Source organism: Delphinapterus leucas, chromosome 2 (genome assembly GCF_059928025.1).
Source record: "Delphinapterus leucas isolate spDelLeu-1000000601 "Yukka" chromosome 2, BTC_Dleu_Yukka2, whole genome shotgun sequence".
Classification (NCBI taxonomy): domain Eukaryota; kingdom Metazoa; phylum Chordata; class Mammalia; order Artiodactyla; family Monodontidae; genus Delphinapterus; species Delphinapterus leucas.
The window spans coordinates 85,811,056-85,823,410 of NC_143130.1; positions in this window are offsets into that span (position 1 = coordinate 85,811,056).

Genomic DNA, 12,355 nt, shown 5'->3' on the forward strand with positions numbered 1-12,355 from the left:
TCCTCACAATGTCTAGAAACAAGAAATGCTTCAGAGGGTGTGGAAAAAAGAGAAACCTACTACTTATTATTATTATTTTTTTAATCTGCATTGGGTCTTCTTTGTTGCATGCGGCTTTTCTATAGTTGCAGCAAGCGGGGGCTACTCATCGTTGTGGTACGCAGCCTTCTGTTTGCGGTGGCTTCTCTTGTTGTGGAGCACAGGCTCTAGGCACACAGGCTTCTGTTGTTGTGGCACGTGAGCTCAGTAGTTGTGGCTTGTGGGCTCTAGAGCGGAGACTCAGTAGTTGTGGCGCACAGGCTTAGTTGCTCTGTGGCATGTGGGATCTTCCTGGGCCAGGGCTCGAACCTGTGTCCCCTGCACTGGCAGGTGGATTCTTAACCACTGCGCCACCAATACTACATTACTGGTGGCAATGCCAATTGGTAACAGCCACTATGGGGCACAGAATGGAGGTTACCAGGGTAAGGGGAGAAGGGAGGGATAAACTGGAAATTGGGATTGACATATACACACCACTATATATAAAAGAGATAACAAATAAGGGCCTACGGTATAGCACAGGGAACTCTACTCAATACTCTGTAATGACCTGTATGGGAAAGGAATCCAAAAGGGATTGGATATATGCATAACTGCTTCACTCTGCTGTGCAGCAGAAAGTAACACAACATCGTAAATCAACTATACTCCAAAAAAATTGAAATGAAATGAAATAAAATAAAATAAAATAGAGCTACCAGATGAACCAGCAAGTTCACTCCTGTGCGCATATCTGGAGGAAAGCATAGATCGAAAAGACACATCTTCCCCAATGTTCACTGCAACACTCTTTACAATAGCGAAGACATGGAAGCAACCAAAATGTCCATCAACATATGAATATAGGTAAAGAATATATGATACATATATATAATAGAACATGACTCAGCCATAAAATAGAAGAAAATAATGCCAATTGCAGTAACATGGATGGACCTAGAGATGATTGTACTAAGTGAAGTAAGTCAGACACAGTAAGACAAATATTGTATGATATCACTTCTAGGTGGAACCTAAAAATTGATACAAATGAACTAACTTACAAAACAGAGGCAGACTCACAGACTTGGAAAACAAACTTATGGTTACCAAAGGGGAAATGTGGGGGGTAGGGACAAATCAGGAACTTGGGGGAAACATACGAATACTACTATATATAACATAGATAAGCAACAAGGACCTACTGTATAGCACAGGGAACTCTACTCAATATTCTGGGAATACCTTTATCAGAAAAGAATCTGAAAAAGAATGAATATATGCATATGTGTAACTGAATCACTTGCTGTGCAGCTGAAATGAAATTGTAAATCAACTATACTCCAAGAAACTTTAAATTACAAAATAAAGAAAATCACCTATATTTCAAAAGAAAGAAAGAATTCCCACATATTTTTATGGCTTGATAGCTTACTTTTTTAGTGCTCAATATTATCCCATTCCCAGAATATATTAATACTATATAATTTCATTCACCTATTGGAGGACACCTTAGTTTCATTCACATTTTGGCAATATTGAATTAGGTGCTATAAATATCCATATGCAGGTTTTCGTCTGGAAGTATGTTTTAAACTACTTTCAGCAAATATCCATGAGAACACTTGCCGGATTGTACAGTAAGGGAATGTTCAATATTATAGCAAGTGTCAATCAGACTACCAAAGTAGCTGTACTATTTTTCATTTCCACCAATAACAAATGGCATTTCCTATTGTTCCACATCCCCTACAGAATTTGTTCTTGTCATTGTTCACATTTTAGCCATTCTAATGGCTAAAATCGTATGTAATTGTATTATTTTGCTTTTTGATGGCAGCATGTGATCTGAATTATTCTTCTGTATACTTATATGCATAGTGTCTATTTTCTTTGGTGAGGTATCCGTAAAGTATATTGGTCTACATTTTATTTAGGCTGCTGTCATTTTTTTCTACCCAATCTGTATTTGTTTTATTTATTTTTGTGCCTTATTGCATTAGCAAGGACTTGGAGTAAAATATGGAAAAGGAGTCATGAAAGGGAACATCCTGAATTTAGTGGAAAAGCTTCACATATTTGACCATTAATCATGATGTAAGATAAAAGTTTCCTGTAGATCTTTGTTATCAACTTGAGAAAGCTCCAGTCTATTTCTTTAACTGAGAGTTTTTAATGAAGAATGGGTGTTAGATTTTTTTCAAAGGTCTTCTGAATCTATTGATATGCTAATGATTGTCTTTAGGGTGTTGATATGACGGATATAATTATTTGATCTTAGAATGTTGAACCAGCCTTGCATACCTGGGATTATTCCCTCTCATTCATGATATAAAATTCTCTCAAAATATTGTTGGATTCGATTTGTTAATATTTTGTTGAGGATTTTTGCACTGATGTTCCTGAGAGATATTGGTCAGTTTTCTTTACTATTCATATTTCCTCTAAGTTTGGATGTTGTGGATTTAGTGCCAGACATTCATTTGGGGAGATTCTCAGTCATTTTTAAAAACTATTTTCTGTTCTTTGTTATCTTTATTCTCCTCCTGCTATACCCATTATGTATAGGTCACAGCATTTTCATTGTTCCACAATTATTGATTACTCTGTTCTGTTGATCTCTTTCCTGCCCATTTTCTCTTTTCTTTTGAGATTTAAAGGTTTCTCTTGATATGTCTTCAAGCTCACAGATATTTCTCCTCAGCCAGCTCTTTGACTGCTAAAACAAAATACGAGAGACTTGGTATTTTATAAACAACAGAATATTTTTGTTTTCTCATAACTGCTCAGGCTAAAAAGTTCAAGAACAAGTTACCAGGGGCTTCCCTGGTGGTGCAGTGGTTAAGAATCTGCCTACCAATAAAGCGGACACGGATTCGAGCCCTGGTCCGGGAAGATCCCACATGCCATGGAAGAACTAAGCCCGTGCACTACAAATACTGAGCCAGTACTCTAGAGCACACAGGCCACAACTACTGAGCCCGTGTGCCACAACTACTGAAACCCGCACGCCTAGAGCCCGTGCTCCGCAACAAGAGAAGCCACCCAATGAGAAGCCGGCACACTGCAACAAAGACCCAACACAGCCAAAAAATTAATTAATTAATTAAAAAAAAAAAGAACAAGTTGCCAGCTGACTTAGTGTCTGGTGAGGGACCAATATCTGGTTCATAATGTGGGTCTTCTCGCTCGGCAATGAAATCATGTGATGGGCATGAGATCTGTGTGCTACATTTATTACGTCACTAATCCCATGTTTGAGGCCTCTGGCCTCATGACCTAATCACCTCCCAAAAGCCCCACCTCCTAATACCATCAACATGGGAGCTGGGTTTCAAAATTTTAAAATTAGAGGTACAAAATGTTTACACCATAACAGGGACCACAGAGTTAACTGATTTTTCCTTTCATGTTAAAGGTTTGCACATTTATATTTATTATATTATCCCAAAACCCTTGTTGTTGTTTTTAAGATTCTTTTCCCGTATATGCCAGTACACAACATTGAGTAGAGTTCCCTGTGCTATAAAGCAGGTCCTTATCAATACTTATCTATTTTATATATGCTAGTGTGTATAGGTCAGTCCCAATCTCCCAATTTATCCCTTCCCCACTTATCCCCTGGTAACCATAAGTTTCTTTTCTATATCCATGACTCTATTTCTGTTGTGTAAATTAGTTCATTTGTACCTTTTTATTCTTTTTTAGATTCCTCATATAAGCAATATCAAATGATATCTGTCTTTCTGTGTCTGACTTGCTTCACTCAGTATAACAATCTCTAGGTCCATCCATGTTGCTACAAAACCCGTAATTGTTAAGGACAACTCTCAATTTTTTCCAGTATCATCAGCAATTCTTTCTGTCAGACATGTGATAACACTTTTTAAACAGGGATATTGAGACCAAGGCTCCTGACCTGCAAACAAACAAAACATCATTTATATAGTGAAAACTTTGCACGTCAAAGGATGAAAGCACTTGGTCTAAATCCCTTTACACCCACTGCTGACAGAGAGCAGAGGAGTTTGACTCACTAATCTTCCTTATGTGCACTTCTTCCTAATGGGGAATTCCATCTAAAACTTATAAGAAGCGGGAATGCATCATGGAACACACCAATCTCTACTACAGATTCTGAAGCAGCAAAAAAACAAAAACAAAAACATGATGAATCCATCCAAAGGGTTCTGTCCACATTGTTACAGTAGTTTCCCTCGCACTGTGAACCCTTTTCAAACCCTATCACTTGAACCTACTTTCATTTTTTTCAACAAAAATAATGTTAATCTGCAGTCACACGCTCTATTAATATTACACTATCCCTTGTGCAAGTATGTAGGGATTCGAGGAGTTATGGGAGGCTATCATGAGAGGTTGCCTAGAGTAATTAGGACATTTCATTTAATGTTGGCTCTTCTCCCTAAGATGTCTGCTGTCCTCTTCTTTTTGTAGCTACTAGCATTGAGAAAGTGAGCAAGGTAAGGCTCTTCTCTTTTATTGCCCATGAATGCACCCGTGATGAACCCCACAGACCTTGGTGCTTCCAGAATCCCCTGAACCTCCTGACCTTCCATGTATGGCATCATATAGAAAAAGATGGTGACGTGTATATTCGTATAAAACATGCTATAAAATTTTCGACTCTTCCCTTCCTCATAATTCCAAAGAATAGATTTCTTTGGATTTCTGCTTAATGCTGCTGGAGTTGGTAAATAAGTTGAGGGAGGTATCAGGGCACACCAAAAGAGAGGGTAACTGCACAGAAAATACAAGCAGGTACATTTCTGTGTAGTTTCAGCAGCTTATTTCCTATATCAACCATGGTGATATGTTGACCCTTCCTCTTTCTACTAGTAGTACAACAAACATAAAGGATACGTAGGCTGCTTGTTTTATCCCCACCTCTCTCAAATGATCTGCATTCACATATAGGACAATGAAGGGCCCTTTCTACCATCTTAACCAATACTTGAGAACTAGAAAATGTCCAGATTTTTCCAGGGATTATTTTCATATTCCCTAATCAGGCCTATGAAGGAATCTTACCTATTGTGTTTAATGAAGTCATATCTCTGATGGCATCCCATCATCAACAAAACTGGAAAGAAATCTGAAGGGTCTTAGATTTACCATATTTGAAATTCCTATATTTTAGCCTGACACGTTTTTGGGTTTTAGAAAAAAATATTTTAAATGAGACAAAAAATCATTTTTATGACACAGAATGACAGCAATTGTTTTATATTTTTATCTGTTCCACTTGCACACCAATGTCTCATGGGGTTATGTAGAGCAGTCCTGTTGGGTGTTGTGCATGGTGCAAGTATGGATTAAAGCTTAGGAATCTTAAGCTTCAGTCACATGAAACTTTTAAATTAGGATGCAAGCATTCCTGTCCAACATTTGGGCAGAGCAAGACACTGTCTTTATTTTATTTGTCAGGTAATTAATCTGTCTTTTGCCCCAAGGTGAGAAACAACTGGCATCTTCCATCAATGTGTTGTACAAAAATCTTCGAACACAGAGTGCAAGCAGAGGCTGATACAAGATGTGAAAAAAAATGAGAGACCCTTGTGACATTTTCTCCTAACTTATTGCAATCTCCCATTTAAAATGTGGGAATAATCAATCTTCTGAGGAAAAAGGCCCAAGGAAGGTTTTTGCTTCTGTGGAATAATGGGATTGTTAAAGATTTCAGGAGGCCAGACGAATTAGTAAGAATGACCATGAGAAATCAGAGAAAAGTCAGACCCATGGATGAAGTGATGTTTACCTCTGTGAATCAATGAGAAGTAGGAGCAACTGAAAAGAAAGCTGAATACAACATTTTCTGAATAAATGTAACCTTTCAGCTGTCATAGAAAAATTAATACTCACTATGAGACAACATATGTAGTTTAGAAAGTTAACTTAAATTTAAAGATTAATAATTAGATTTATTGAAAAAAACGAAAATATATTTGTGCTTTAGAATAAATAATGTGTTCTGCTACAGATAAGAAGACGGCATAACTAAATAGAAATAAGACTAAATAAATAGGAAAATAACAAATCTGATGTTATTAACATTAAAAACTGACACTCATCTAAAGAAAGAGAAGGAGAGACAGAAAGAGAGAAGAACTCATAGCAAGCATATATTAAAAACTCCTAAATAAGAAATCTTTGGATGTTAAAAAAAAAAGAAGTCTTCAATAAGAAGATAATGTAATAGCGAAAATGGGGAAAATATACCAAAAGATATTTCAAAAAAGATAGTACAGAATGTTAAGTAAACATACCAAAAGATGCTTGGCTTCTTAGTAGTCAATTAAATGCAAAAAAGTGATACCTTTAATTATCACTCACCAACCAGAAAGTTCAAATGAAAACGACAGGTATTATCAAGTTTGACAAGAATGTGTATAATCCTTGAATCTCATTTACTGCTGCTAAGGATGAAAAATCATACAAATGAGTGAAGTAAGTCAGAAAGAGAAAGACAAATACCGTATGCTAACACATATATATGGAATTTAAGAAAAAAAACTGTCATGAAGAACCTAGGGGTAAGACAGGAATAAAGACACAGACCTACTAGAGAATGGACTTGAGGATATCGGGAGGGGGAAGGGTAAGCTGTGACAAAGCGAGAGAGTGGCATGGACATATACACACTACCAAACGTAAAATAGATAGCTAGTGGGAAGCAGCCGCATAGCACAGGGAGATCAGCTCAGTGCTTTGTGACCACCTAGAGGGGTGGGATGGGGAGGGTGGGAGGGAGGGAGATGCAAGAGGGAAGAGATATGGGAACATATGTATATGTATAACTGATTTGCTTTGTTATAAAGCAGAAACTAACACACCATTGTGAAGCAATTATACTCCAATAAAGATGTAAAAAAAAAAGAAAAAGAAAAATCATGCACATGTTTTGAAAATATTTAGAAATATCTAAAAAGATAAACACATGAAAGCTATGACTCGAAAATTTTACTACTACATGTATACTGAACAATAATTTATACACACACCACCAAAGCTCAAGTTCTAGAATTTATATACCAGTGCTATTCTCAATAGACACAAACTGAAAATCACTCATATTGTAATACACATTGGAATAAATTAATTAATAGTTAAGCATTTATACTATGGAATCCTATGCAACAGTGGCAACGCATCATCACAGTAACAGGAAACCATACAGGCATATTCACTAGCAACATAAAATAAAAAAGCCCAATCCAAAAGTGATTTTACTGTGCCATAACATTTATATAAACTACAAAATACAGGTAACATGATCTTCTTGTTAGATACAAGAACAATATTAAACCTTAAGGGGAGTCACTAGAATGGGACCAGGGGGCCTCTGAGTATCTGGCAATTTTCTGTGTCTTTATCTAGAAGCTATGTATAGAGTGTATTCAGATTCTGAATTTTCTGAAATTTGTCATTTCCTTACAAACCATGCATGTTTTTAGTTGTTTTTTATACATAACAAAAAGAAAAAAACGATAGACTAGGGAAGGTAATTATATTAGCACTTTAATAGCCATGCTTTTCAAGGTGGAACTGAAAGGTATTAAATACTTGACATTGTGATTACTTCTTAAAAGGTGAAAATTTGAGATTAATAAATAAGACATACTTCTTCATATATAATCCTCAAACAGGAGAGGTAGAAAGGAGTATTATTTTTTTAAATTAATACAGAATTGTTAAGACAGAAAATAATGAAAACAGACTAGGTTTAAAAAAGAGCACACTGGACTTCCCTGGTGGCACAGTGGGTAAGTATTTGCCTGCCAATGCAGGGGACAGAGGTTCAATCCCTGGTCTGGGAAGATCCCACATGCTGCAAAGCAACTAAGCCCGTGTGCCAAAACTACTGAGCCTGCGCTCTAGAGCCAGCAAGCAACAACTATTGAGCCTGCATGACACAACTACTGAAGCCCATGCACCTAGAGCCCATACTCCACCAAAAAGAGAAACGACCTCAAGGAGAAGCCCGTGCGCCACAACAATGAGTAACCCCTGCTTGACACAACTAGAGAAACCTTGTGCAGCAACAAAGACCCAACACAACCAAAAATAAATAAAATTAAATCTTTTGACTTCTGAGATGACTCACTCACGTGGCTGTAGGTAAGAGGCCTCAGTTCCTTGCCACATGGATCTCTCCTTAGGGCTGCTTGAGTGTCCTCATGACATGGCAGCTGGCTTACCCCAGGATGAGTGATCTAGCAGGAACCAAAGCAGAAGCTGCAATGTCTTTCATAACTTTGGAAGCTGCACTTTGTCATTTCTACAATTTCTTATTAGTTAAACAGTCAGCCCTTTTCAAGTGTGAGGAGCCACACAGGTACATGAAGACTTGGAGATAATTAGGCGATAATTAGGGCCATCTTGGAGGCTGGCAACCAAAGTGGCTGACTAGCCAAAGACTGAATTTTGTTTTCTTCACTTCTGGAGAGAAAATGGTCAGTGAATCTCATTGGTGGTCTTTGAGATGTACCAAAGCTACCTCTTGCTCTCACCCCCAGCCGTGTGGCTGACAGGGTCTTGGTTCTCTGGCCGGGTGTCAGGCCTGTGCCTCTGAGTTGGGAGAGCCGAGTTCAGGACATTGGTCTACCAGAGACACCCGGCACCTTGTAATATCATATGGCAAATGCCTCCCAGAAATATCCGTCTCAATGCTAAGACCCAGCTCCACTCAGAGACCAGCAAGGTCCAGGGCTGGATATCCCATGCCAAACAACTAGCAAGACAGGAATGCAGGCCCACCCATTAGCAGAGAGGCTACCTAAAATCATAATAAGGCCACAGACACCTCAAAACACACCATCGGATGCAGACCTGTCAACCAGAAAGGCAAGATCCAGACACACCCACCAGAACACAGGCACCAGTCCCCTCCACCAGAAAGCCTACACAGCCCACTGAACCAACCTTAGCCACTAGGGGCAGACACCAAAAACAACGGGAACTACAAATCTGCAGTCTGCAAAAAGGAGACCCCAAATACAGTCCCCAAAGCCAAATAAGACAGAGAAACACACAGCAGATGAAGAAGCAAGGTAAAAACCCACCAGACCAAACAAATGTAGAGGAAATAGACAGTCTACCTGAAAAAGAATTCAGAGTAATAATAGTAAAGATGATCCCAAATCTTGGAACTGGCATGGAGAATATACAAGAAACGTTTAACAAGGACCTAGAAGAACTAAAGAGCAAACAAACAATGATGAACAACACATTAAATGGAATTTAAAATGCTCTAGAAGGAAACAATAGCAGAATAACTGAGGCAGAAGAATGGATAAATGACCTGGAAGACAAAATAGTAGAAAAAACTACTGCAGAGCAGAATAAAGAAAAAAGAATGAAAAGAATTGAGGACAATCTGAGACACCTCTGGGACATTAAACACACCAACATTAGAATACAGGGGTCCCAGAAGTAGAAGAGAAAAAGAAAGACACTGAGAAAATATTTGAAGAGATAATAGTTGAAAACTTCCCTAATATGGGAAAGGATATCATTAATCAGGTTCAGGAAGTGCAGAGAGTCCCATACAAGATACACCCAAGGAGAAACATACCAAAACATATATTACTCAAACTATCAAAAATTAAATACAAAGAAAAAATATTAAAAGCAGCAAGGCAAAAACAACAAATAACATACAAGGGAATCCCCAAAAGGTTAACGGCTGATCTTTCAGCAGAAACTCTGCAAGCCAGAAGGGACTGGCAGGACATATTTAAAGTGATGAAAGCGAAAAAACTACAACCAGGATTACTTGACCCAGCAAGGATCTCATTCAGATTTGACAGAGAAATTAAAACCTTTACAGACAAGCAAAAGCTAAGAGAATTCAGCACCACCAAACCAGCTTTACAACAAATGCTAAAGGAACTTCTCTAGGCAGGAAACACAAGAGAAGGAAAAGACCTACAATAACAAACCCCAAAAAATTAAGAAAATGGAAATAATAACATACATATCAATAATTACCTTAAATGTAAATTGATTAAATGCTCCAACCAAAAGACATAGACTGGCTGAATGGATCCAAAAACATGACCGGCAAATATGCGGTCTACAAGAGACCCACTTCAGACCTAGAGACACATACAGACTGAAAGATAGGGGACGGAATAAGATATTCCATGCAAATGGAAATCAAAAGAAAGCTAGAGTAGCAATTCTCATATCAGACAAAAAAGACTTTAAAATAAAGACTATTACAGGAGACAAAGAAGGACACTACATAATGATCAAGGGATCAATCCAAGAAGAAATAATAACAATTGTAAATATTTATGCACCCAACACAGGAGCACCTCAATACATAAGGCAAATGCTAACAGCCATAAAAGGGGAAATCAACAGTAACACAATCATAGTAGGGGACTTTAGCACCCCTCTTTCACCAATGAACAGATCATCCAAAATGAAAATAAATAAGGAAACACAAGCTTTAAATGATACATTAAACAAGATGGACTTAACTGATATTTATAGGACATTCCATCAAAAAACAACAGAATACACTTTTCCTCAAGTGCTCGTGGAACATTCTCCAGGATAGATCATATCCTGGGTCACAAAAAAAGCCTTGGTAAATTTACGAAAATTGAAATTGTATCAAGTATCTTTTGTGACAACAATGCTATCAGAATAGATATCAATTACAGGAAAAGATCTGTAAAAAATACAAACACATGGATGCTAAACAATACACTACTTAATAACCAAGATATCACTGAAGAAATCAAAGAGGAAATAAAAAAAATATCTAGAAACAAATGACAATGAAAACATGAAGACCCAAAACATATGGGCTGCAGAAAAAGCAGTTCTAAGAGGGAGGTTTATAGCACTACAATCCTACCTCAAGCAACAAGAAACATCTCAAATAAACAAGCTAACCTTACACCAAAAGCAGTTAGAGAAAGAAAGAAAGAAAAAGAAAACAAAGTCAGCAGAGGAAAGAAATCATAAAGATCAGATCAGAAATAAATGAAAAAGAACGAAAGAACAGCAAAGATCAAAAAAACTAAAAGCTGGTTCTCTGAGAAGATAAACAAAATTGACAAACCATTAGCCAGACTCATCAAGAAAAAAAAGGAAGACTCAAATCAATAGAATTACAAATGAAAAAGGAGAAGTAACAACTGACACTGCAGAAATACAAAGGATCATGAGAGATTACTGCAAGCAACAATATACCAATAAAATGGACAACCTGGAAGAAATGGACAAATTCTTAGAAAAGCACAAGCTTCCAAGACTGAACCAGGAAGTAATAGAAACTATAAACAAACCAATCCAAAGCACTGAAATTGAGACTGTGATTAAAAATCTTCCAACAAACAAAAGCCCAGGACCAGATGGCTTAACAGGCAAATTCTATCAAACATTCAAAGAGTTAACACCTATCATTCTCAAACTCTTCCAAAATATAGCAGAGGGAGGAACTCTCCCAAACTTATTCTGTGAGACCACCATTTCCCTGATACCAAAACCAGACAAAGATGTCACAAAGAAAGAAAACTACAGGCCAATAAAACTGATGAACATAGATGCAAAAATCCACAGCAAAATACTAGCAAACAGAATCCAACAGCGCATTAAAAGGATCATACACCTACAGAGTGAAGTAAGTCAGAAAGAAAAAGACAAATACCGTATGCTAACGCATATATATGGAATTTAAGGGGAAAAAAAATGTCATGAAGAACCTAGGGGTAAGACAGGAATAAAGACGCAGACCTACTGGAGAACGGACTTGAGGATATGGGGAGGGGGAAGGGTGAGCTTTGACAGGGTGAGAGAGAGTCATGGACATATACACACTAACAAACATAGTAAGGTAGATAGCTAGGGGGAAGCAGCCGCAAGGCACAGGGATATTAGCTCGGTGCTTTGTGACAGCCTGGAGGGGTGGGATAGGGAGAGTGGGAGGGAGGGAGACGCAAGAGGGAAGACATATGGGAACATATGTATATGTATAACTGATTCACTTTGTTATAAAGCAGAAACTAACACACAATTGTAAAGCAATTATACCCCAATAAAGATGTTTAAAAAAAAAAAAAGAAAAAAAAAGGATCATACACCAAGATCAACTGGGGTTTATCCCAGGGATGCAAGGATTCTTCAATATATGCAAATCAATGTGATACACCATATTAAAAAACTGAAGGATAAAAATGATATGGTCATCTCAATAGACATCTCAATATTTAGACAATATTAAACACCCATTTATGATAAAAAAAAACCTCCAGAAAGTAGGCATAGAGGGAACTTTCCTCAACATAATAAAGGTCATATA